We start from the raw sequence: 27345 nt of genomic DNA on the forward strand, positions 1-27345 counted from the left end.
ATATTCAAAGTAATACTCATTAATAAAAATAAAGTTATCGAATAAACCTTATTCGATTAATAGTTTTGAAAACTATATCTATATATATATATAAATATATATAATATACTCGGGAACATCGACTCCCGGTTTTAGAAAATGTTCGCCTTTGGGTCCCCTATACTAAGGGTATACGCAACTACTGCTTATCTCTAGCATAGGTATTATGCAATTATAAGCATTGAAATCAACAGATAGATATCAAGATTACGAAACAGACATGCATATAAACCTTATCAGCATGCTCCAATATATCCCAAGATTTGCTAATTAACCATCATGCATTTATCACAAGATAATGCATATACATGTATACATCACAACAACAGTATAACGGGTAGAAAACTTGCCTGAGCGACTGGGGGTGATAAAAGGCTTGGGACGAGCCTGGTAGCCTATAAACAACATATAAGTTGGAATTAAACCAAAGTTGCTTATGAATCTATAATTTAACCAATTAGACCCTAACGTTCGCTTTTGCGCTTAACGATTCACTTAAGTCGCTCGAGTACCCTCGGCTCCACCATTTTTAATAAATTAACCACTAGGAATTTTAAGGCGATTCTTTCGCGAGTACCCTACCAACTTCCTAGTCCATTTTACATAATTGTTTTATACCCCAATTAGTCCTTTAAGGTCCTTAACCAAGGTTTTAAAGTAAGGCGAGGGGTAAGGGTTCGGTCGCGAAATTCCGTTACTTAAAACGGTCGTTTCTCCTAAACCATATATCGGATTCAAGTGAACCACATATCAAAACGAAGCTCGTAACATGAACTATCTAATCATGGTAATGGTCAAAACCTAACAGTGAGTTCTCGGGTCCTGATGTTAAGAACAAAAATAGTCTAAAGTAAATCGGGCATTACGACGGCTATGTTTACGCGATTACCAAATTTAAACCATTCCAATCAATTCACAATTCAACCCACAATCACCACTACAACCAAACTTTATCCACTCTTTACTACAACAGCCCCAACAACTCAATATTTCAAATTTATACTACTTCTCAATCATGAACTAAGAGCTTACTTAAGTTCATTAACTAATCATCAAGATTTACAACTCCAAAAACATTACAAAACCAACCAATCTCTAAATATTCAATAATAATGCCTCTCATGAACTATACTACTCATAATAAGCTCTTAACATTCAATAATAATGCTAGGTTAAGAGATTATACCTTTCTTGTGAGTAGGAGTAAGTAATGAGCTTGAAACAACCTTGGAAAATCCTTACTAAAGCTTTATCTAAACAAAAACACAAGATCAAAATTTCAAGTTCTTGAAAAACACTATTCATTCTCTTCTTCCATGAATTATAGGAAGAGATTTTGAAGGAATTTGAAGCTTAGATTCATAGGATATCTATAGTTATGTACAAGGAACCTTAGATAATTACCTCACTAATTAACAAAGCTTGGATCTTGTTTTTGGATTTTTTTCTCCTTGAAATGGAAGGAAGGTCGAGAGCTTGATGTTCTTGAAAGTGAAAGTCAACATGTGTTTTGTGTTTTTGATTTGTTTTGGCTTGGTTGCTTTGTTTTTGTTGTTAATTAACCTTTTACCATGGTAAAATTTGTGTGGCTTATAATCAACCAACAATTCCTTCCCATCGTGTCATGTTTATGTCATCCTCTTATGTCATCTTCCCACACTTGTCTTCTTCTTGTTGGTGTGATGACATCATCATCACTAACCTCTTTGATTAACTCCTAATTACTTGCTAATGATCGTTGATCTGTTATACGGTTCGCTTAACTTTCGTTTTCATTTATCGTTTGAGGGATCATACCCGGGATCTTATTACTTGGGTTCCCTTAACCTTTCTCAATACATTATATTCCTTTTATGATCCTCTCTTATAATCCTTGAATTTAAATCTTTTTTATCCTGTTACCTTATACTCAATTCTTTCGGTATCTGGTGGATTTTCGGGAAAAATCAAAGTTTTCGAATTTGGATTCTGACGATCTCTACATACACTTATATACCATATAGAGTACTAATAAGATCTCAGAATATCAATAAAAGACAAAATCACTATTCATAAGGGTTACAAAAAGTCCAAATTTTTTGGGGTTATTACACTTACAACTTGTTATTACCATATTGAATACACTTTGAGGGATCTTCTTTCAGGTGTATTGGGTTCTCACTGTTAATGAATCATGATGGGTTACCAGTCCGATCCCCAACCTTGACTTAAGGACTAAAGCATGTGCAAGCCCCTTAGTTAGTGGATCAACTATATTATCCTGAGTTCTTATGAACTCTATAGAAATAATACTATCAGACACAAGACTCCTTATAGACTTCAGTCTAACTTGGACGTGTCTCTTTGTCTTAGCATTATACTTCATCCTTCTGATCTTATCGATAGTTGTACGTATTTCACAATGAACAGAAATAGCAGGAAGTGGTTTGATTACTAAAGGTAACACTGACATAAGTCCATGTAACCATTCAATCTCTGTGCTCGTGGCATCTAGTCACACAACTCAGTCTCAAAAGTAGATCGAGTAATCAAAGTCTGTCTAGAAGAGTTTCAGGACACTGATCCACTCGCAAGGGTAAACGCATATCCAGTCACTCAATTAGAACCTGATATCTTATCTATCTAACTTGCATCATTGTACCCTTCGAGTACCCACCAGAAATCTCCGATAATGCAAACCAAGGGAAATAGTTCTCTTGAGATATCTATGAACTCTATCTAGTGTCTCCCAATAAGTCTTGTTTGGACGACTTGTATATCTAGCTAATTAGACACAAAATAAAAAATATCCGGTCTAGTCACATTAGCAAGATATTACAAACTCCTAATAATCCAAGAATACCTTAACTGAAACACATGAACTCCTGAACTACTCTTGACTAGAGCAACTTTTAAATTATATGGTGTACTTGCGATTCTACAATTTGGATAACTGTACTTCTCAAGTATATACTTTTTCTATATAATGAGACTGTGACAATATTATTCCATCAGTTGACTATTTTAACTTGATCCCAAGAATTATACTAGCCTCACTCATATCCTTCATTTCAAAGTATCTCTTCAAGAAACTCTTTGTCTCATTAATAATCTCAATATTGGTGGACGCACATATCACTTTAATTAACTAAAAATACAGGCATGCAATCACACATTCATTACCTTTAACCTTATAGCGGACACACTTGTCACTTTCATTAACTTAAAATTAGAACTCTAAAATAGTTTCATCAAACTTTTTGTGCCAGTCTATAAGAGCTTGTTTAAGGCCATAAATGGACTTGACTAATGTACTACTTTTCTCTCATTACCAGAATCAACAAATCCCTCAGGCTGATCCATATAAATCTCTTCTTCAAGGTTATCATGAAGAAAAGATGTTTTTACATCCATTTTATGGATGATAAGACCATGTACGGAAGCCAATGCAACAAGAATTCTGATTATTGTCATTCGTGTAATATGAGAGTATGTATCAAAATATTCAACGCCTTCTCTTTGCCTAAAGCCCTTAACAACTAGCCTATCCTTGTACTTATCTATTGATCCATCAGGATTTAACTTTCTCTTGAAGATTCACTTACATCCTATAGTAGAAGACCCGGGAGGGAGGTCAACTAACTCCAATGTTCCATTAGAAACAATAGAGTCAATTTAACTCTTCACAACGCCTTTCCAATGCCTTGACTCTGAAGAATTCATGGCTTAACGGAAAGTTAAAGGCTTATACTCGACATTATAAGTGATAAAATCACTTCCAAAGTCCTTGACTACCTTTGCACGCTTACTTCTTCTAGGTTCCTCTGCTTCATTAGGAGTAGAGCTACTACCAGGATCCTCCCTCACATTTGTCATCTTTTCCACATAATAAGGAATAGAACTCGATGTGCGAGTGGGATCATCCTCAGAACTACGCATAGGTATACCAGTCTTCATAGGGAACATTTCCTCAACGAAAGTTACATCACGAAACTCAACTATCATATTTTCCACTATACCATATATGTCAGATTTTAATATTGAAAATCTCATAGCAGTTGTGGTTTTAAGATAGCCCATAAAGATACAATCAACATTTTTCGGACCTAGTTTCTTCCGTTCACGTTCAGAGAAGCACCTTAGCAAGGCATCCCCACACTTGAGGATAACTCAAACTAGTCTTACATTTTCTCTATAATTCATAAGTTGTTTTATCCATATGTTTCAGAGGGACTCTACTCATAATATAACAAGCCGTATTCAGAGTCTCTCCCTACATGTACTTAGGCAACCAAGAATTAATCAGCATACTATTAATCATGTCTTTAAAAGTTTTGTTCTTTTGCTCTGCCACAACATTGGACTCTAGTGTGTATGATAGAGTAACCTCATAAACTATATCATTGCTTGTGCAAAATTTTATTAAACAAGGTACTCGTATACTCACCATCTCTATCAGACCTCAAACGTTTTATTACTTAGCCAGTTTTAATTTCAACTTCATTTTTAACTACAATGAATTTATCAAGTGCTTCATCATTATGTTTAAGCAAATAAACTTAACAATATCTACTACAATCATCTATAAAAATAATGAATTATCTACACTGATCCTTAGTCAGCATACCACTGAATTCACATATGTCTGAGTGTACTAAATCTAACAAGTCTGAATCCCTAACAACATTATGAAAAGGATTCTGTATTTGTTTAGTAGCTACACACACTTGACACTTAGATTTCTTATCAATTGTATGCTTTGGAATTAACTCTAAATTCATCATATTCTTTGGAGCACCAAAATTTAGATGACCACGTTGTAAGTGCCACAAATCATATGTGTCAACACAAGTAACAGAAGGTGTAACACTATCATTAATAAAACTACCCAAAATGGGTTCACCATTTATTAAAAACAAACCATCAGATAAGTAACCCTTGTCAAAAAATGTACCAGTGTGAGTGATCACTACTTTATTATATTTTAAAGAAAGTTCAAAGTCATTTTCAACTAAATAACTTCCAGTTATTATATTTATATGAATAGAGTGGACATGATACACTCTAGTAAGAGACGATATCCACCTAGATGCAAATTTTGGGTCCACGTTTCCTACTCAAAGAATTTGTGCAACACTAGCATTCCTCATCGTTACTGTCACTCCATGACTCTATTGATATGATAAAAACAAACTAATATCAGCACAAATATGCACATTAGCTCTAGTATCAATCAACCATTTATGTGACATATAAGTGGAAAGTAGTACAGGGATGTAAGTCACATACCCGTCATCAGTTTCAGAGGTAACAACCTCACCAACAACCATGTTAGCTACAGATCCACTAGTGGTTTCGAGTCCAAGCACAGTATTTTCTTGAGCAGGACAATTTTTTCTCCAATGACCAACATGTCCACAAGACTAACATGGTTTGTTTGCCTTTGGTTTCTTAGCCTTGTTCTTGTCAGGTTTAGTGTTAGCCTTATTAGTGACTACCTTTCTTTTCCGTCCTAAAGTCACTACATTCACCTTCGAGCTCCTATATTCAACAAGCATCACATGTCCTTGTTTGGACTTGTGCTGCTCCTGCACAGATATGTCCAATATCAAGTTAGTCCATGTGATCTCTTTTTTCTATCTTTTCAAGGAGAGAGCAAACTCTTTTCAAGACATAGGGAGTTTTTCAATCACTGACATCACTCGAAACTTCCCGGGAAAGACCATACCGGACTCATCCAAAGCATGAACCAACATCTCAAACTCATGAACATGCTCAGTCATTGATTTTCCATCCACCAGCTTGAAGTCAAGAAACCTAGCCTTCGAGAAGCCTAGACTGTTCTTGAAGAGATTATTGCCCCACTTACATTGTGAAGTCAAGAAACCTAGCCTTTGAGAAGCCTAGACTGTTCTTGAAGAGATTATTGCCCCGCTTATAATGTGTTGGGTTACAGCAATATCGCTTTCAGGATAAAACACAACAACATGCTCGAGAGAAAAAAAAAGAAGTAGCAGTTAGGATTATCACAAGTCTGTGAAATATGTATATTCTATTTTCCAAATGTTAAGTTCTGTATATAAATCCTCTCCCAGGTATGCGAGATGCATAGACATTCTCCCTTCGACCCGTAGCGAGGCGGCACATGTGTGTGCGTGAGGCACACAATAACAACAAACACACCCACATGCCCCATATTCCTAAGTAGTTGTACAATAAAATTGCATGTGGAACTATATAAAGTACTCAACCTCTCTTTAACTTATCAATGTGAGATAAACCCACACAACCTTTTTCAAGCTACAAACTTCATCTCGATTTCTATATGGATTACACTAAGAAAATGACTTAGATTCAAAGACAAAAGTTAAAGTCCTCATTACAAAGTAACAATTAGTTTCTGGAAATTAGATCAAAAATATGTTCAAAACATGTCTCAAACTTTCATTTTCTAACAGAAGTAAGTTATGTTAGGTCACACACACTGTAGAGGGGGGTGAATATAGTGTATTGCACAATCAAATCGAACTTTAATAACTCAAGTAACAGAAAACAAACTTTATTCAAAACAATAAACTCTGTTACAGTATGGAACTGTCCTCTCTCAGTGATTAACAAATATAACGAGAGCTGCTAGGGTTACAATGAATAATCTTCTCGATAATGATAACACTACTAGTGTAAACCCTATGTTTGTGTTAATATACTACACATTTACAAGATAATTGCTAATTGATATGGAATATAATTCTGCTTCCTAAAATATATCAATCAGATATCTTTTCTTCCAAGTATTCTATTCTTCATAGAATTCCTTTTTCATGCATATCTCATCTTATATTTATCTCGATCTTCTCTTCCTGTAAATCAGCTGCTTTCCTTATCTGAATATTTCCTTTAAGTCCTGATATTATCTTCTGATAGATATCTTTTGAACCTTAAGTACTGATGACTTAAGTTCTAACTTCAGTATAAGTGTTGATTTCAGTTAAATACTGATTTGTCCTGTTTAAGTAAGATCTGAAAACTAAACATAAATCATATTAGACATGACATTATCAAATATATCTAACAATCTCCCCCAACTTGTAAATTAGCATAATATACAAGTTAACAGATATTTGATGATGTCAAAAACATTAAGTACAAATGCATGATAATTTGACTAGATAACTACAACTTACCGTCCTTAAAGCTTTACCAACTTTATCTTATGATAACAACTTCAGTCTGTATTTATATCAGAATTTGAGCAGTTGTAGATCTTGACTTGGCTTCATCTTCTGATCTCTCTGATGTCAGTAGTTGTTCTGAGATAGTTCTTCAACAAACATCTCTCAGCATATCTTAGTTCATCAATCATCCTCCTTTTAGCATCTTTAAGTTCTGCAGAATCTTCACCAGTTTGAAAGATTGCAGCCCTGAGATCATTAATTTTAGCTATCTTTATGTCCTGATCCAGTCTGATCAAATACGCCTTGTCAGACTCAAGATTGAATTCCACAGCCCTGTAACCCAGAAAGGTAGTTATAATCTTAGCAGAGTTGGGCTTCATCTCAACAATATCACCCTTGTGATCTCTGTACTTTGGAAGATATGTGTTGTCAGACTTAACAGAATAAAGCTTTTTCTGTCTCTGAATCTGATTCTTCAAATAGTTTGCAGCACTTTCTGTTATTTTGTCATTCACTTGAAGTAATACATGTTGCAATTCTTCATAATACTTCAGTAGAATGGCATTTTCCCTTATATGATAAACCCTACCATCTGTCATGAAGTACAACAAGATGTGTTCTTTCAAGTAGGTATGATAAACCATATGTACAGATTCTAGTTGATTCAATCTTTCAGGAGTTGCTCCAATACCTGGTTCACTTAAGGAAGTTGGATCATTGGTTGTGTTCTGTATTCTTCTTTCATCAGCACTTCCCAATCCAGTTTTATCTCTTGCTTCCTTTCCAGTAACCACTCTTGCTTCAAAACCACTTGCAGCAGTTTTCAAAGGTTGAGTCTATTTGGCTTTGGTGAATCCTGGTAGGAGTATCTTTGAAGGTTTAACATGAGCAGTGTCAGAGGTTTCCTTTGATTTATCTTCTGATATCAAGTTAACTTGAGCTATGTCAGAGGTTACTTGCTTCTTTGAAATATTAGAACTAACTATCTCTTGACTCTGAACAACTTGAGCCATGTCAGAGGTTGTCTTATAAATTTTTCTTGAAGTCAGAGCAAGATCAGCATCTTCATCAGTAATTTCTTCATTCATAGGAGGCACATAAACCTTGATAGGTTCACCAACTTTCTCTTTGCCCTTGGACCTTGGATCTATCTGTAATTGTGATTTAGCTTTGGTTGCTTCAGGATTTGTCCTTTCTTTTATCACAATGCCTTTGAGTTTTGGAAGTTTCTTTTTACCAACAGAAGCTTCGGATTTAGATTTGACTTTTTCTGACTTAAGTCTAGCTTCTTCTTCCATCAGACTCTCCAAGTCCATTCCTGGATTTTCCTTAAGAAATAACTGTCTTGACATTTCTTCATCAAGATCCAAAAGTTCATCAGAACTTATATGTTTACCAGTAGCAGAAGTAATTCTTTTTCCAGCATCAGAACTTGTCCTGTGACTTGTAATTCCAGCTCTTCTTGATGAGAAACTTCTACCTTGACCATGACCTCCACCCATTCCAGAGTTTCCCTGGTCATCTTTTTCATCATCCTTCCCCTTCAGTGTCTGATCAGTTTTGCATTTGGACTTAATTACTTTCTCCCCCTTTTTGGCATCAGTAGGTAAGAGAAGAGAAACAAGCAATTCCACTAAGGCTTGGATTTCATCGAGTTGAGATTGCTGAGAAGCTTGATTTTTCAAAATATCATCAATCTGAGACTGTTGCTTCTCTTGGGTCTTCTCAATGTAAGTAACTTTGTCAAAGGTAGGTTTAGAGAAACTTTTCTTTTCAAGTTTCTTAACTGTTTCTTGCTTGAGCAATTCTTCCTGAATTTTATGTAACTCTGCATGAGTTGTTGAATGGAGACCTTGAAGATGTCTAGTACTCAATGCAGTAACTCGAAGCTGTGTCTTGAAATCATCATTAATTAACATTTCATCAGCTTTTGCCAAGTGCTCAGCAAGAATCGTTTCAGATGGAACAAAGGTAACTGAGTTCCATTCCTCAGTCCACTCCTGTCCTCTAGGAGTTTCACTCCAAGGTACTGGTGGTTCTCTTGTAACAAACTTCTTAACTAGTTCAGATTTATGAACAGTTTGTTGAGGTGCATGTCCTGAAGGACCAGCTGTATCAGCATCTGCATTAATAGCAGTATCACCAGTAGGATCAGCATTTGAAGCATCAGAACTAACAGAATCAGCATCTTCTGATAAAACAACAGTATGAGAAGCAATTGAGGCTTCAGCATCATCCTCTAAGTGCTGATCTGGTTCCAAGTTCTGATCAACAGCCATATCCTGATGCTCACCTATATTCTGATCATCATCATCTAGATGCAGAGAAGGTGTAGTAGACAATTCTGGAGTTTGAGTAGCATCAGTAACAGGTGTTGTTGATGGATGAATTGTTATTGGAGCTTCTAAGTAGAGAACCTCAGGCACAACCAGGTTGTGAATATCAATTTCAGCACTTGTGCCTTGGTCTAGAGGAGATACAGTTTCATGTACAGGAAACACAGATGGTGTGTTTGCCTTGTCTGTAGCAGCTTCCTGAGTTGGGGTCAATGGAGAAGGAGATGCAGTAGCTTCAGCAAATTCTGGTTCTTGTGAGATCAGAGATTCCTGATCTCCTTCCTTAGCTGCTGCTTCCTCATCATCTGAAGCTGGCCTTTTAGCTCTCTGTTTCTTGTATCTCTTTGAAGGTGGGGATTGTTAGGGCGAAATCACGCACTAATATTCACGCAAGTATACGCGTTCGCAAGTAATATAGAATGCTTTCTAGTTCGTTCCCTCAGAGACTCAGACTAAGTTATTGTCTAATTTAACTCACTCACCAATGTATGATTACTTCTCAATGTTAAGATAATAACACTTAAAATTGAACTATAATTAACTACTTAATTAACCACTTAACTAACACTGCAATTTATCAATAATAAAACACTCATGAGATCACAACTTCATTATTACTTCCTTCTATAGCCATAATTATTACCTTTAGCATGTGACAGTGATGATATTAATCGAATAACACAAAACTGATAAAAGCCAACTTTCATTGTACTAATACCATTCTACCAAACATCCACAATTAAGATAGAAGTTGAATAGTCATCAATTATGTTGAGTTCCTATATGTCTACAGAAATTGACAACACAACGATTTAAGCACAAGTTACTCCTTTTGATTACATAGGGCAAATAAAACTGTTAGAGTTACCCACTAATCATGCACAATGGACATGAACCTATGCTAGCATGGCAAGTTCTAAACTCAAGATCCACTGTCGCTTCACAAGAGATTAACACCCTATCTTATATGTTCGCGACGCACATAAGACGAATACGCACAACCAATACTAGATATCATGCAATCATCACACACTAAAGTATTAAACAATCAACTAAAGAATTCCATAATAAATCCATTGCAACCCCATGATCACGATTAGCCCATAATAGAACTTATCGCCATCATGGGTTCATATGAAATCATGATAAACGAACACAAGAAAATAACAACTAAACTAATTATATTAAAATAGAGTACGTCACAAGAGTAAATAAGTCAAAGCAAGAAAACTAGCATCCAACGTTACAACGAAACAAGAATCACAAGAATATATGCTTCCACTTCGTTGCTGTGTGCTAAATCGGTCTTCTTCCTTATCTCTTTCGCTACTTTCAAAACACAATCTAAAACATAATCCCCTCTTAATTACCCTGTGAAAAATTTCTCAAATCTACTTATATAATAGTCCCATAAAACTCAGATTACATAGAAGTTGGAAGCCAAACAGAAGTAGAAGTCTAAAATAATATATTATTTTCCCCGACCCTGCGCGGCCGCTCAACATTTCTGCGTGGGCGCGCAAGGCTGCTGCGCGGCCGCTCAGTATAGCTGCGCGGGCGCGCAGGACCCTACTGGAAAATTTCCAGGTTTGCTCCGTTTCTTCGCCGTAATCTGCCCGTTCTTTTCCTCTCGCAATGGTGAACACATGCCAAGGCTTATTCTTGATGATTCCTCCTCCGAAATGCAACTAATACCCTGAAATGCATAAACACTAGAAAAACGCATCAAATACACAAAATACTTAATTTCAAGACACCAATTTAAGCCATTTTAAGACGTTCTAAGTGATATAAAATGCCACTTATCACACCCCCCAAACTTAAATCGATGCTTGTCCTCAAGCGTCACAGACTCAAAAACAAATAAAAAATATGCATGAATACAATCTATATGAAAATGCAACGATCCCCCTTACTACAATTAACCAATCAAATTGTCACGTCTCAACGAATGCAGTTAGACACTAAAGATCAAGAAACTCATGCAAACGGACATACCGCCAGAAACGTGGTGTGTGCAAATGCTTAACAGATATGCTTCGGAACTAGACCAATTACTATGACTAGACTTTCCTCAAGGCAATCCTACGATTATATAAAGAATAAAAATTCTAGGCACAAAGTGATATACAACACTACAAGAACTTTAGAGTTTACTACGGAATCGTGCTTTTTATTTACAACGCAAATACTTATTTGACCGTGCAGTGAGTGAGGTCCACAAAAGACTTATATAATGGTATCCATGTAACGAGCGTTAGGTTAGCGGATCCCAGACTCTAAAAGCCTTAGGTCACTAGGCACAAAGTCCCCTAAGAACTTAATAACTCGAATACCAAAGAGCCCACTCTTGATCAATTACGCAAAAAAAAAATTTTTTTCTCTGAGCAAGTGCGTTTCGCTCCATCTTGCTCAACCCTAGACTACTCGCATAACATGCGAGCCGGCTACTAGCCATTTGACGCCTAGCCACAACTAGCAACAAATTCCATTTTTACTCCATTTTTTTTTCTTTTTCATGCCTTTACCACTAAGAACCTATTATCAAATTCTAAGCATAATAAATAGATTATCCTCGAAAATAATCAGATCATAACAACAATCTAGTCCTTCAGCATTCTCTAAGACTTAGTGACAATACAAGTGCTTCTAGCATGCATTTCAACCTACACAACTTAATATCACTTTAATGCTATCACTACACTCGCATCAATATCACAATTCAGTCGATAAATCATTGCAAAAGGGATCATGGTATATGCATGAGCTATATGATATGACAACAAATAAAGCTATAAAAAAAACTATATGGAAAAAATTATGCAACTATATGAACTAACTATCATGAATATGCAACTATATGACACACACAAAATATTCCTTAACTACCACCCCCAAACTTAAAATCTTCACTGTCCCCAGTGAAGGTAGTAGAAAGGAACACAGGGTATACCTACTCGGAGTCATCATCATCATCACCCTCAGTGGGTGGAGTATCAGGCGGCTGGTATGCAGAGTCCTCACCAAAAACTGGCCACTGGATATCAGCTCCAAGGCCTCGAAAAGCAGTCCCTAACGCAAGGGTGAGCTCCTGAGCAAACCTGCTCTGCGTCTCATACATGGCATCCATCCGCCGTGAAAGCCTCCTATACTGGGCATCACCCATCCCAGCACCCTCCTGAGCTCTCGAAGAACTAGCCTCACCACGCCCTGGTCTGGCCATAGTAGCACCTCGTGCTGGACACCCTCCGGGAAGACGATAACCCAGCCCATGCTCCTCAGGCTCACCACCGGTCCACTCCTGCATCCCATTCAGAGTGCCAGAATCTATAGGAGCTGCTGGCAACTGCAACTGCTCATGAGCCGGCCAGTTCACTCCTACTGCACGGCATAGCTTTGTAACCGTGGATGCATAAGGGATGTTCATATGCTTTGCTCCCCTCAAAAACTTCAGAATTCCTTGGTAGATAAACTCACCAAGGTCCACATAGTATTCCTCATTCAGAATTCCCCACAACAACTGTGCTCTCTCAACTGTGACCTCATGTGCATGTGAAGAAGGTAAGATATTAGCACATATAAATGCGTTCCATGCACGGGCATACATGTTCATGGCGATCGCCGGAAAGTGACGATACTCATTATTGGCTGGACTGCGGTTCCAAACTGTGCCCGGTCGACAGAGAGTCGCACAAATTAAATCCAAGTCAAAATCCTCAGCAGTCTTTTCATTCCAGTTCTCCTCCTCGGGCTTCCTCTCTCGCTATCCAATCACTCGGCGAATCGCCGCAGGATGATAATCAACCGTCAGCCCCCGAACTACAGAAAACCCATTCTTTTCAGCCTTCGCGTTCACGTAGAACTCGCGAACAACACTCATCGGTACTGCTTCGGGTGACTCACAAAAAGCTATCCACCCCTTCTCTGCAATCATGGGCAACAACTCACCATCCCTCCCTGATGGTAAAAACCCCCTCTCCTTCAGAATCGGCTTCCCCAACAGCCGAGTATACTCCTCCTCCGCGGCTCTGTCAGTTAACCGAGGCCTCGCAGCAGTACCCCTTGATGAATCAGCAGTAGGGACTGTGCTGCTGCTGTCAATAGTGCGTGCTCTCTTGGGTGCCATTGATTTGTGAATAAAAGTGTGTAAGAACTGATTTTTGATGTTTATGAGAGGTTTTAAGTGTAGGAAGTTGTGGGAGATATGTAGGATAGGTGTATGTATATATAGGGTGTGGAGTAGGTTAAATTAGATTAGGAGTGGGGTTGAGGGATAAAATCATGGGGTAATGGGAAAAGAATTCGAGGGTGTATGGGCTGTAATGGGTTTTTATGTTTTTGTTGTTTTTTTTTCTGAACTGTAAAAAAAATTCTGGAACTCGACCCCTGCGCGGCCGCTCAGCATTTCTGCGCGGGCGCGCAGCAAGCTGCGCGGCCGCTCAGCATAGCTGCGCGGGCGCGCAGAGGGTCTCTGGAAAAAAAAATTTCCAGCCCCTGTTTTCTGATTTTTTTTGTGTTTTTGGATAGGTTATTAACTTCTAAGGGTTCCTGTAACAACAATTCATGGGTTGCCTCCCACGCAGCGCTTCTTTTTCGTCATTAGCTTGACGTTCCGTTCCTTTCTCACGTAGTCAACAAAATGGAACTAACCACCTCTCGGTTTGCCATGTCCCCATAGTAGTGCTTCAACCGCTGACCGTTAACCTTGAATGCTTGGTCCGAATCATTCTCAAAAATTTCCACCGCTCCATGTGGAAACACAGTTTTGATAATAAAAGGTCCAGACCACCTTGATTTCAACTTCCCAGGAAAAAGTCGGAGCCGAGAGTTGAATAACAGAACTTGTTGCCCTGGCACAAACAACTTAGGATGTAGCTTCCTATCGTGCCACCTTTTCACCTTTTCCTTATACATTTTGTTATTCTCGTACGCTTGAAGTCGAAATTCATCAAGTTCATTAAGCTGAAACATTCTTTTCTTACCAGCTGCATCTAAATCCAGGTTCAATTTCTTCAATGCCCAGTAGGCCTTATGCTCGAGCTCCGCCGGTAGATGACATCCCTTACCGTACACCAACTGAAATGGTGACATCCCAAGTGGAGTTTTGTATGCTGTTCTGTAAGCCCAAACAGCTTCATCGAGCTTTAAAGACCAATCCTTCCTTGATGGACAAACAACCTTCTCTAGAATGCGCTTTATCTCTCTGTTAGACACTTCCGCTTGACCATTTGTTTGCGGATGATGGGCAGTAGCTACTCGATGATTCACATTATAACGCTGCATCATAGAAGTGAACTTACGGTTGCAAAAATGCGATCCTTCATCACTTATGATTACCCGAGGTGTTCCAAACCTTGTGAAAATTTGCTTATGAAGAAAATTTAGCACTGCCTTTGCATCATTTGTTGGTAAAGCTTTAACTTCGACCCATTTTGAGACATAATCGACTGCCAGCAAAATGTACTGATTATTGCAAGACGAGATAAAAGGCCCCATGAAATCGATTCCCCATACATCAAAGACCTCGACTTCAAGCATCACATTTAATGGCATCTCATCCTTCCTTGACAAATTTCCCACTCTTTGGCAACGATCACACCTTAAAACAAACTGCTGAGCATCCTTGAACAAGGTGGGCCAGAAAAAACCTGCTTGCAGAATACGAGCTGCCGTTTTCTCACCTCCATAGTGTCCACCATAAACCGTGGAATGGCAGTCTCGTAATATCCCCTCCGTCTCACAGAACCGGATACATCTCCTGATGATCTGGTCAGCTCCCTGTCTAAACAAATATGGTTCATCCCACATATACCACTTCACCTCATGCAGAAACTTCTTCTTTTGCGCGGGTGTCAAATTTGGAGGCAATATATTGCTGACAAGATAGTTTACAATATCTGCAAACCATGGTTCTTCCTCCTGAATTGCAAACAACTGCTCATCCGGAAAAGATTCATTGATTAACGTCCTATCTTGTGAAGTAGAATCGGGATTCTCCAACCTAGAGAAATGGTCAGCTACTTGATTCTCGTTACCTTTTCTATCTTTGATCTCTAACTCAAATTCCTGAAGTAAAAGCACCCAACGAATGAGTCTCGGCTTCGAATCCTTCTTAGAAACCAGATAGCGAATAGCTGCATGATCAGTGAATACTGTCACTTTCGTACCAAGCAGATAAGATCGAAATTTCTCAAAGCCAAAGACTATAGCCAAAAGCTCCTTCTCAGTAGTGGTGTAGTTCAATTGGGCCCCATTTAAAGTCTTACTCGCATAGTAGACCACATGGAAGAGATTTTTCTTGCGCTGTCCCAGAACTGCACCTACCGCATAGTCACTCGCGTCACACATCATCTCAAACGGTTCTGTCCAATCTGGTGTTGTAATAACTGGTGCCGTGATCAAACTCTCCTTGAGAGTCTCGAATGCTGCCAAACATTCATCATCAAATTTGAAAGGCACATCTTTCTCAAGTAAATTGCACAATGGCTTAGATATCTTTGAAAAGTCCTTGATGAATCGTCGATAAAAACCCGCATGACCGAGAAAACTACGGATTCCTTTCACTGAATTAGGTGGGGGAAGATTTTCAATGACTCCCACCTTGGCCTTGTCCACCTCCAGACCTTTGCTAGAGACCTTATGCCCAAGGATAATGCCTTCACGCACCATAAAATGACATTTCTCCCAATTAAGCACCAAATTAGTTTCCACGCATCTTTTGAGTACGGCGCGCTGATTATTCAAGCATTCATCATATGAGTGTCCAAAGACGGAGAAGTCATCCATGAACACTTCGACGTTATTTCCAATCATGTCAGAGAATATAGCCATCATACATCTCTGAAAGGTGGCCGGGGCGCCACATAACCCAAACGAAACTCTACGAAAAGCAAATGTGCCAAATGGACAAGTGAAGGTAGTCTTTTCCTGATCCTCTGGTGTAATACAAATCTGATTATACCCGGAATACCCATCCAGAAGACAAAAATACTCATGTCCCGCCAATCTGTCAAGCATTTGATCAATAAAAGGGAGAGGGAAGTGATCCTTTCTTGTGGCTTTGTTCAATTTTCTATAATCCATGCATACTCTCCATCCTGTAACTGTTCGAGTAGGGATGAGCTCATTCTTTTCATTTGCGACCACAGTGATACCTCCCTTCTTAGGAACACATTGTACAGGGCTCACCCACGAGCTGTCAGAAATAGGATAAATGATGCCTGCATCTAGCCATTTCAGAATTTTTTTCTTCACCACCTCCTTCATGATTGGGTTCAGTCTTCGCTGCTGTTCCACAGTTGGCTTACTACCTTCTTCTAACAGAATTTTATGCATACAATATGAGGGACTTATCCCCTTGATGTCTGCTATAGTCCATCCTATAGCCGATTTGAATTCTCTCAAAATCCTTAAGAGCTTGTCTTCCTCACTACCTGAAAGGTCAGCTGAAATAATAACAGGTAACGTAGATGAATCACCTAAAAAGGCGTACCTCAAGTGTTCAGGTAATGGTTTGAGCTCTAAGGTAGGTGCTTCTTCTATTGATGGTTTGAGCTTCCCTTCAGCGTTCTTGAGGTCAGAAGTACCAAGAGATTCAAATGGTATATCTAGCTTTTGCTTCCAGGGAGAAGCGTTCAGATATTGTAATTGCTCGTTGCTATCTTCATCATCACTGTCAAATTCCCCCACTAAGGCCTTTTCCAATGCATCAGACATTAGCATGTGATCGAGTTCCGAAGTAACCGCAGAATCAATCACATCCACTTTTAAGCACTCCTCATCTTCTGTAGGGAATTTCATTACCTTGAATATGTTGAAGGTCACATCCTGATCTTGAACCCGCATAGTAAGTTCTCCTTTTTGCACATCTATCAAGGTACGGCCAGTTGCCAGGAAAGGCCTCCCCAAGATTATGGGAATCCTTTTATCTTCCTCAAAATCCAGAATAACAAAATCAGCAGGAAAGAAGAGCTTATCCACCTTGACGAGCACATCCTCAACTATGCCCCTTGGGTAACTAATGGAACGGTCCGCCAATTGTAGCGACATGTATGTGGGTTTTGGATCAGGTAGGTCCAGCTTTTTAAAGATTGACAACGGCATCAGATTAATGCTTGCTCCCAAATCACAAAGGCACTTGTCAAAAGTTAGATTGCCAATGGTGCAAGGAATGGTGAAGCTTCCTGGATCTTTTAGTTTTGGTGGTAACTTTTGTTGCAGAACCGCGCTGCATTCTTCCGTGAGAGCAACGGTTTCAAGGTCATCCAGTTTCACCTTCCTTGAAAGAATAGTCTTCATAAACTTCGCATAACTAGGCATTTGTTCCAGAGCCTCAGCGAAAGGTATATTGATGTGAAGTTTCTTGAACACCTCCAGAAACTTCCCGAACTGTCTATCCAGCTTTTGTTGCTGCAATCTCTTAGGAAAAGGTGGTGGAGGATAGAGCTGTTTCTCCCCTGTATTAGCCTCAGGCAGAGTGTGTTCAACAGTAGTCTTCCTTGGTTCCGCCGCTTTCTCCCTTTGCTTAGATTCTTCATCTCGAACTTCAGCTTCGACTTCTTTTGCCTTTTCAGCATCAGCTACTTTTCCAGACCTTAAGGTAATAGCCTTGACTTGCTCTTTAGCTTCCTTCCTGCCTGGTACTTCCGTGTCACTGGGAAGAGTGCCAGGTTGACGATTGAGCACTGCATTGGCTAATTGACCGATTTGATTTTCTAAGGTCTTGATAGAAACCGCCTGACTCTTGCACAACAGCTTAAGTTCCTCAAAATCAGCACTAGTAGGTGTAGCTGCACTTCCCTGTTGAGGATATGATTGTCTTATACCATACTGCTGTGGTTGTTGGAATCCAGGTGGGTTAAACTGTTTACTCACTCCTTGCTGATATGGTGGCTGAATAGCATTCTGATTATTTCCCCAGCTGAAATTTGGATGATTTCTGTTGTTAGGATGATAGGTCGCTGGCACAGGCTGCTATTGTCGCTGATAATTATTCACATACTGAACAGATTCGTTGACAAGAGAACACTGATCCGTAGCATGAGAACCTGCACAAAGCTCACAAACCATAGCTATTTAATTAACTCCATACGTAGCCAAAGAATCAACCTTCATTGATAGCGCTTGGAGCTGGGCTGCAATAGCGGTGGCTGCATCAACTTCCAGAATACCTGCTACCTTGCCTGATGTCATCCTCTGAGTTGGGTTTTGATGCTCATTTGCAGCCATCGTCTCAATAAGATTGTACACCTCAGTATAGCTTTTAGCCCATAAGGCGCCTCCCGCTGCTGCATCGAGCATGGGCCGAGATTGAGCCCCCAAACCATTATAAAAACCAGTGATTACCATCCAATCCGGCATTCCATGATGTGGACATTTTCTCAACATTTCCTTGTAGCGTTCCCAAGCCTCGTACATAGATTCTGTAGGTTGCTGTGCAAACTGAGTAAGAGCACTCCTCATAGCAGCAGTCTTTGCCATTGGATAAAACTTCACCAGAAACTTTTGCGCAAGATATTGCCACGTAGTGATTGACCCAGCTGGTTCAGAATGTAACCAGTCTTTAGCCTTATCCCTCAGTGAGAATGGGAAAAGCCTCAACTTGATAGCCTCATCAGTCACGCCATTATACTTAAAAGTGCTGCAGATCTCGACAAAATTCCTTATGTGCATGTTGGAGTCTTCAGTTGCCGCTCCTCCAAAAGAAACAGAATTTTGCACCATCTGAATAGTGCCCGGCTTGATTTCAAAGGTGTTAGCTTGAATAGCCGGATGAAGGATGCTTGACTGAATGTCATCAATTTTAGGCCGAGAAAAATCCATAAGAGCTGGATCAGCTTGAACAATATGATCTCCCATATTTACTGGTTCTTTCTGCTCAGTTCCTGAATCCGAATCCTCAAAATCTAACTTCTCCGGTGTATCAAGAACTTCGTCTTTCTCCTCAGCTGTATCTAAGGTCCTCTTGCGAGCACGAGAACGAGTTTGCATAAACGCACTAAAGTACCTGAAACACAACCGAAAAGAGTAATTAACTACTACGTCCTAATCACTGAGTCCTAATGACCAATGATGGTAAGTACATAAACTAAACAAATACGCCGAGTCTGTCACAGCCCCAAATTACACTTAACAATATAAATGACTTAATAATAAAATAATATTACAAAAGGCTGTTTACAGACAATATCCAGGATCGCTAGGTTTAGTGTTTGAAGAACAGTCCAACCCTACAAACTAATACAACTTCATAACTACCGGTCCTCACAATAGACTTTCAGCTACCTACCTGAGCTCTCAAATAAGCCTCAGCATTTCCAGTGGACTTACGAGCGGTCTGCTTGAATCTAACCATAGCTGCTAGCTGTAATATCAGGGTGAAAGCAAGTAGTGAGCTAAATGCTCAGCAAGTGCTAAAAAATATGATACAAAATATGAATCAAGATACATATGAAAGAGTGACAATGTGAAGATTGAGCTAATAGCAATAAGAGATGAACTTTTGGGTGATGGCATCATTTGTTTGTAACAAAACATTTCCAAAATCATTTCTTAATCCAAAAACCATTTTATGACGCTACGGATTACAGCCGGTGATCAGCCGCGAAGTAATCCCGAACCTCGCTGGGTTCTAAAACATTAATGGGATCCCTAGGCAACTTTTAAGCCTACAATTTAAGTGTGGAAAGGACTCGCGTCTCAGTCCAGATCCACTATCTAAAGAAAACATTTGTCCCCCTTTGGGACTGAAAACCCAACTTTTTAATCATTTTAAAAACTGATGCCGATTGATAATAAATTTCTTAAACAGTAACATCTTCACTATTCTCAAGAAAACATTTATTGTCCCTTTGACAATTTGGCTTTTAAAAACTTTACAGTTTGATAAAAATTTGATGCCAGAAATAATATCATTTTAAAAGCTCTTTAGGCATGAAAGGATTGAGTACTTCTTTAAGGAATTCTAAGCCAAACTCAACAACAGTTGTACTAAGTCAAGGTTTATTGCCAGAAGAATTGAACTATCAAGGTGAGGAAATCAATTCAGGGTTCAATGCAAAGGAACAATTTACTGATTTAAAGGAATAATCAGGGTTGAGTAACAATAGTTTAACATAGGGAAATTCTAATGATTATAAGTAAGGGTATCAATCATTCCAATTCCGAAGGATTTCAAATAATAGGGTTATGATCAAAAATCAAAGGATTAAGATTACGAGATTCTTATTGATAGAAGAACAATCTTCTCACTAGAGGTTATTAAAGATGAATATCAATGGTTTAACAATCAAGGAAGAAAGTATTGTAAAAGAGTTCGAATCAATAAACCATAAAGGTAGGAATCTCAACTAGGGTTACAATCATAGGGTATCAAAGAAATTTCAATGTTCGAGTATCATAGTAAGGGGCAATAGGAAAGTGTACAAATGAATCGTTATCTCAGGGTTTAATGAAGGGAAATGATAAACAATCGAAAATGGTGATATGATTCGAAGGGATTAACTTTCTCAAGTTCGCAAGCAAATTCGATAATGTATAATCAATAAGGATATTTAAAGACTAAGTCAAGGGGAATACAACAAGGTATATGAATGATTATTAAAGGTGCGAAATGCTTCTGAATGAGTTTGGGGTGATCAAGGTATACCAATTATACCAACTCAAATCAAGCTCGGGTACTTATAACAATGGGCAATATCAAATTCAAGCAAGCTATCATGGTTCCAATAAGTATCTCAGGGTACTTGCATAACATATAATTAACAAAAGGAGTATACTTGCATAATATCAATTCAACAAGGGAAAACACTCGCATATTATCATTACGAAGGAAGAGTACACTTGCACAATATAATGTTTACAAGGGAAGGACACTTGCCTTGAGAGGTTTGACTACACACGACTTGTCTTGGGAGTGACGGGAGCACTACTCGACCTTGACGGCAAGCTTCCTATCTTCACTTGATCCTACAAAATAATAAGAATCCCTCATTACTACGGACTCTTATGACACCAAACAACCCTAACACCAAATGCACAAATTGACTCCAAGTAATGCTTGGTGTCTTATATTGCGTAAAACACTAAGTTAACACACAACACCATGCACATATACATATAGTAGCACCTTGGAGCACATAACACATATAGGTATACTCATACTATTATTTAGACTTGGTGCTTTATTCGGGACTTGAATGATCTCACTCTCAAATCTCCACAATTCCACTTGCGAGACACTACTAAACTAGTCTCGACTCTTGAAGGGCCTACACTTGGTGGTTCCAATTCTCTTAGCCAAAACCTTGGCCTAACACTATACTGACCTATATCTAAATGTAAACACTAGGGCTCACTCATGCCTCACTCAAAGGGTCCATAAAACTAAACGCTAAAAGAAAGCGTTCTCACTTGCATACTTATGGCGACACCTTAGGCAACTCTCAGTTTTTAACACCACTAAAGCTCGAATATTCCTAACCAAAATTGACCTACTGGATTCTTAAGTCTATAAGCTAACTTGTGCACTTTGAATGACACTAAGGGCCTTCCTAGATTTTCTTGGGCCTAAGCTCAAAGTTGACACAACTCTAAATGAGTGTCCTGAAAACTGCCCTGTTTTGGACTAACTTAAACTCATTGGTTCTAACTCTAAACCTCCATGGTTCGACTTCAAACTCTTCCTTAAACTCCCTAGTATCAGTAGTAATCAATTCCTAATGAGGGCTTACTCTTAATCCAACTTTTTGATCTCCAAAACGTACTAAACTCAATCTGTCCCCTGTTCTGGCAGAATCTAAGTTTTGGTGTGTGCACCTCACTAAATGGTTGGGTTTCTCTAATTAATGGCTTCTGGACTCAACTACAACCCAAGTACTAACTCCCCGTGGCTTGGGCCTAACAATTCCTAAGAAATGCCCATTCAAAATCAACACACAACTCACATGCAAATCTGGAAAAATTTCAGGATTCTATCCTAGCCTTTCCAACTTAACTCCCACTTCAAAACCACGAATTAAATCTCAACCAAGGCAAATTTACTTCTATAAGACTTTAAACTAAGGCCTCAACCAATATTGGAGATCATTCATGCCCTATAACACCAACATGCAAACTAAAACTTAACATGCAACTCACAATGATCACAAAAACAAGTTCGACTAAATAATGGGATTATTAGCTCATAAATTCCACTTAAAATACTAAACTATTTCAAGGGATCATGCATACTATATTTTAAAAACTAAGATCAAGAATGATATCAAGGAAATAATTCGTTTTTAGCCCATATAGGTCGAATTTAATCACAAACCAAACATGCATGTATATTTTCGAAAAAGAGAGCATATATAACTTGATCATTCTTGAAAATAATGCCCTATCTCTAACATGCAAAGTAAAACATGGCATTACAACTAGAGATCAGTAGCATGCAAGTGTTTAAAGGAGTTTTAATCAAGGAAACACTTAGTTTATGCACATAAAAAGTATATCTCATGGAGAACTCTTTAATCCACATGAATTAAAGAGTTTCTCCTTGGAGATCACATAAAAACAAGACATGCAAGCATTAAACTTCATCTCCTAAGCATGGAACTTCTTGGAAAGTGTATTATATATTAATGAGTAGTGAAATTATACTAGAATGGCAAGGATTTATTGAAGAAAAATTGAAGGGGTTGGGGGAAGGGGTTTAGCCGAGAGGGAAGAGAAGAGAGGGAGGAGAGAGTGAGGTGAGGGTGGAAGTGTGGAGTGAAAAATGAAATGATCATGACAACTTGTGCTTGTTTTGTGGTTTTGATTTGATTAAATGTGAGTGGAGTTCAGAATTTACAAGAGTGCCCTTCTCCCAAAGCTAAGCCAAAAATGCATGTAAGGTTAGTTTGGTCTTTTGGTGGATAAAAGAGAGTTAGTGGGATATGAATTGTCTTTTTAGCCCTTTAAGTTGAATGGGAGGGTATTTGCATGCATGGGTATTCATGTAAATTGCTAATTACTAAACTACTAATTTCAAAGATTTATTTTTTATAAAATAAAATAAAATTTCGAAAATTATAAAAGTTGTACCATAAAATAACTCGATTTTTTTAGAAATTTTATGAGATCACTTTTGTGATTTGTGAATGAAATGATTTTAAAAAAAATAATTTCCCCAAGGTAAAGAATATTCTCTATAAATCAATAATAAGAGAAATTAATAAAACTCTCGCTTTGAAAAATTCATATTTTAAATAAAGTAATTCATAATGCAGCAAAGTCCATTCACACAAATATACAATCAATAAATATATTTATTGTCGACTCTAATATTATACAGAGTTCGCAAATAATATTACACAAAATACCAGTTGTAACATTCTCTCCCCCTTAAAGGATTCTGTCCTCAGAATCTAAGAGAACAGATGAGGATACCGGGAACGCAAATCAGACTCGAACTCCTAAGTTGACTCTTCGACCTTGAGGTTCCTCCAAAGTACTTTTACTAACTTTACCGACTTATTTCTAAGACTCTTTGCTTGCCAGTCGAGTATTTTGACAGGTTGCTCCTCATACGACAAGTCTGCCTGAATTTCTATAGGCTCATACTCTATTACAAGATTGACATCCGGGTTATACTTTTTTTTTTCTTTTTTTTTTTTTGACAAAAACACATAAAAGACATTATAAACATGCTGATACTGCGGAGGCAGCACTAACTCGTAAGCCACTTTCCTCGGTTAAAAAAAATCTCAACAGGACCTATATATCTAGGTGTTAATTTGCCTTTCTTTCCAAATCTAGTCAACCCTTTCCACGGTGACACGTTTAACAATACAGATTCGCCGACTAGAAAACTCACATCCTTTCGAGCAGGATCTGCGTACTTCCTTTGCCTGTCTTGAGAAGCAAGCAATCTTTTCTGGATCAGTTTGACTGTCTCCCTCATCTGTTGGACCAGTTCGGGACCTAGAATCTCTCCTTCTCCAACTTCATCCCAATTCGTTGGCGATCACTTTATTTTATACAACGCTTCGTACGGTGGTATGCCAATGCTTGAGTGATAGCTGTTGTTGTAGGAGAACTCTACCAATGGTAAATGTTCATCCCAACTTCCCATAAAATCAATAACGCAACTTCGTAACATGTCTTCAATTGTTTAAATGGTCCTCTCGCTTTGACCATCAGTCTGCGGATGATACGCCAAGCTCCTATTTAGCTTGGTGCCAAGATTCTCTTGAAACTGTTTCCAAAATCTTGAGTTGAATCGCGGATCTCGATCCGAAACTATCGATACTGGAACGCCGTGACGTAACACAATCTCATGCACGTACATATGCACCAATCTATCGAATGAAGTCCTTTCATTGATCGGCAGAAAATACACTGACTTGGTAAGGCGATCAACAATAACTCAAATGGTGTCGTGTCCAGATTTCGTCCGAGGTAATCCCACTATAAAATTTATAGCAATATTTTCTCGTTTCCATTCTGGGATCTTCAATGGCTGAATTAACCCGCTTTGTCTTTGGTGTTCCGCTTTAACCCGTCGATACGTATAATATTTCGCAACCCAATCCACAATTTCTCTTTTCATGTTCAGCTACCAAAACTTCTTTTTCAAATCTTCATACACCTTAGTGCCTCCTGGATGAATTGAAAGTCTCAAATTGTGAGCTTTCTGCAGTATTTCATTATTTTCAGTTCAACTACTTGAGGAATCCAAATCCTTGATGAAAATTTTAATATCCCTTGCTCATCTTTTTGCGTACATAACTCTTCTCCGGTCATTCGATTATTCTCTTGATATCAATATTCATTTTGATGTCATATCAAATTAGATATCAATATGAACTTTGATGCTCACCACATCCCATATTGAAGTCAACATCAGTCATCTATATTAATACCACCTTTGATATTTAACAACAAACTAAATATCAACATCAAGTAAAAACTGAATCAGACTGTATTTTATTCAAACAACTCCTTTGGTAATGCCATCAAATTTAATCTTTCCTTTGTGCTGAGCGCGTCGGCTACTACATTCGCCTTTCCTGTGTGATAATGTATCGAACAATCGTATTCCTTTATAAGCTCCAACCATCTCCTTTGCCTCATGTTGAGCTCCTTCTGAATGAATATATACTTCAAGATCCTATGATCCGTGTATATTTTACACTTCTCTCCATACAGGTAGTGCCTCCATATCTTGAACGCAATTACTATAGCTGCTAACTCCAAATCATGAGTAGGATATTTCAATTTATGGGGTTTAATCTGTCTGGATGCATATAAAATCACCTTGTTAGCACACAACCCAAACCCTTATGTGAATTGTCGCTATAAATAACGAATTCTCCTTTGTCATCCGGTAATACCAATATCGGGGTGATAACCAACCTTTGCTTCAATTCTTGGAAACACTCTTCACAATCCTTATACCATTCAAACTTGTGGTTCTTCCTTATTAGCTTAGTCAGTGGCGTAGCAATCTTTGAGAAATCTTTTATGAATCTTCTGTAATACCCGACTAATCCTAGAAAACTTCTTACTTCTGTGGGAGTCTTGGGTCTCTCCCAACTCATTACTGCTTCGATCTTTCTAGGGTCCATTCTAATTCCTTCACTTCCAATTATAAGCCCTAAAAATTGAACTTCTTGCAACCAAAACCCGCACTTTGAAAATTTGACATACAGCTTCTCTTGTCTAAGAATCTCCAAAGCTATCCATAAATGTTGCTCATGCTCCTCTTCTGACTTTGAATATATCAAAATGTCTTCGATGAAGACCACGACGAACTTATCCAAATATCTCTTGAAAACTTTATTCATTAAATCCATGAAAGCTGCTGGGGCATTTATTAACCCAAATGGCATTACTAAAAACTCATAATGTTCATACCTTGTCCTGAATGCTGTCTTCGGAATATCTTCTAGCTTGATCTTCGACTGATGGTATCCTGACCTTAAATCAATCTTAGAGAAACACTTAGCTCCTTTTAATTGATCGAATAGATCATCTATCCTTGGTAGCGGATATATGTTCTTAATCGTAAATTTGTTTAACTCGCGATAGTCTATACAAGTCTCATACTCCCATCCTTTTTCTTTATAAACAGAACTGGTGCTCCCCATGGCGATACACTGGACCTTATATTTATCCAAAAGTTCTTGCAATTGACTTGCTAACTCCTTCATCTATGCTGGGGCCATTTTATACGGTGCCTTAGAAACTGGTTCTGCTCCTGGAGCAAGATTAATCTCAAACTCAATTTTTCGATTGGCGGTAATCCTGGAAACTCTTCTAGAAACACGTTCGGAAACTCTCTCACCACTGGAATCGCTTCTATACTAGGAACTTCCTTCTCCGAATCCACTACATAAGCTAGGAATACCTCGCAACCTTTCCTAAGCAAATTGTTAGCCTGAACAGCTGTCAGAAACAATTATTCTTGCTTTTGTCCTTTAAACACCACTTTCATTCCATTCTTTGACCTTAAACAAACTCTTTTAGACTTATAATCTATCTGAGCACTATACTCATTTGCCAAATGTCCTTTCTTATTGCACCGATAACAAGTCATGTTGACCTTATTATAAACTCCCAGATGCTTCTTCCCACAGTGCTTGCATTCAACCCTTGGCTGCCTATTCTCACTTGCTGGTCCTTGATTCTATTGGAAATTTCCTTTGTTATTCTGCTTCTTACTCACTTCTCCTTTTTTTCTGTGAGTTCCACCCCTTCTGGAATCCAATCCTCTTCATATTCTTGTCTATCTGACCTCCTGATTCCGTCCTTTCTCCTTGAAATACCTTCTCTTTTTTTATCTCTTTCCT

The 27345-nt window shown here is 38.4% G+C and overlaps 1 non-coding gene across 1 annotated transcript; it reads left to right on the forward strand.

Annotated features, from left to right (window-relative positions):
• Positions 1 to 18887: 18887 nt before the first annotated feature.
• On the forward strand, positions 18888 to 18994 carry LOC141683633 (small nucleolar RNA R71). Its single transcript, XR_012560384.1, has one exon. It is a non-coding gene; the product is annotated as a small nucleolar RNA R71 (small nucleolar RNA).
• Positions 18995 to 27345: the final 8351 nt, after the last annotated feature.

Source organism: Apium graveolens, chromosome 1 (genome assembly GCF_009905375.1).
Source record: "Apium graveolens cultivar Ventura chromosome 1, ASM990537v1, whole genome shotgun sequence".
Classification (NCBI taxonomy): domain Eukaryota; kingdom Viridiplantae; phylum Streptophyta; class Magnoliopsida; order Apiales; family Apiaceae; genus Apium; species Apium graveolens.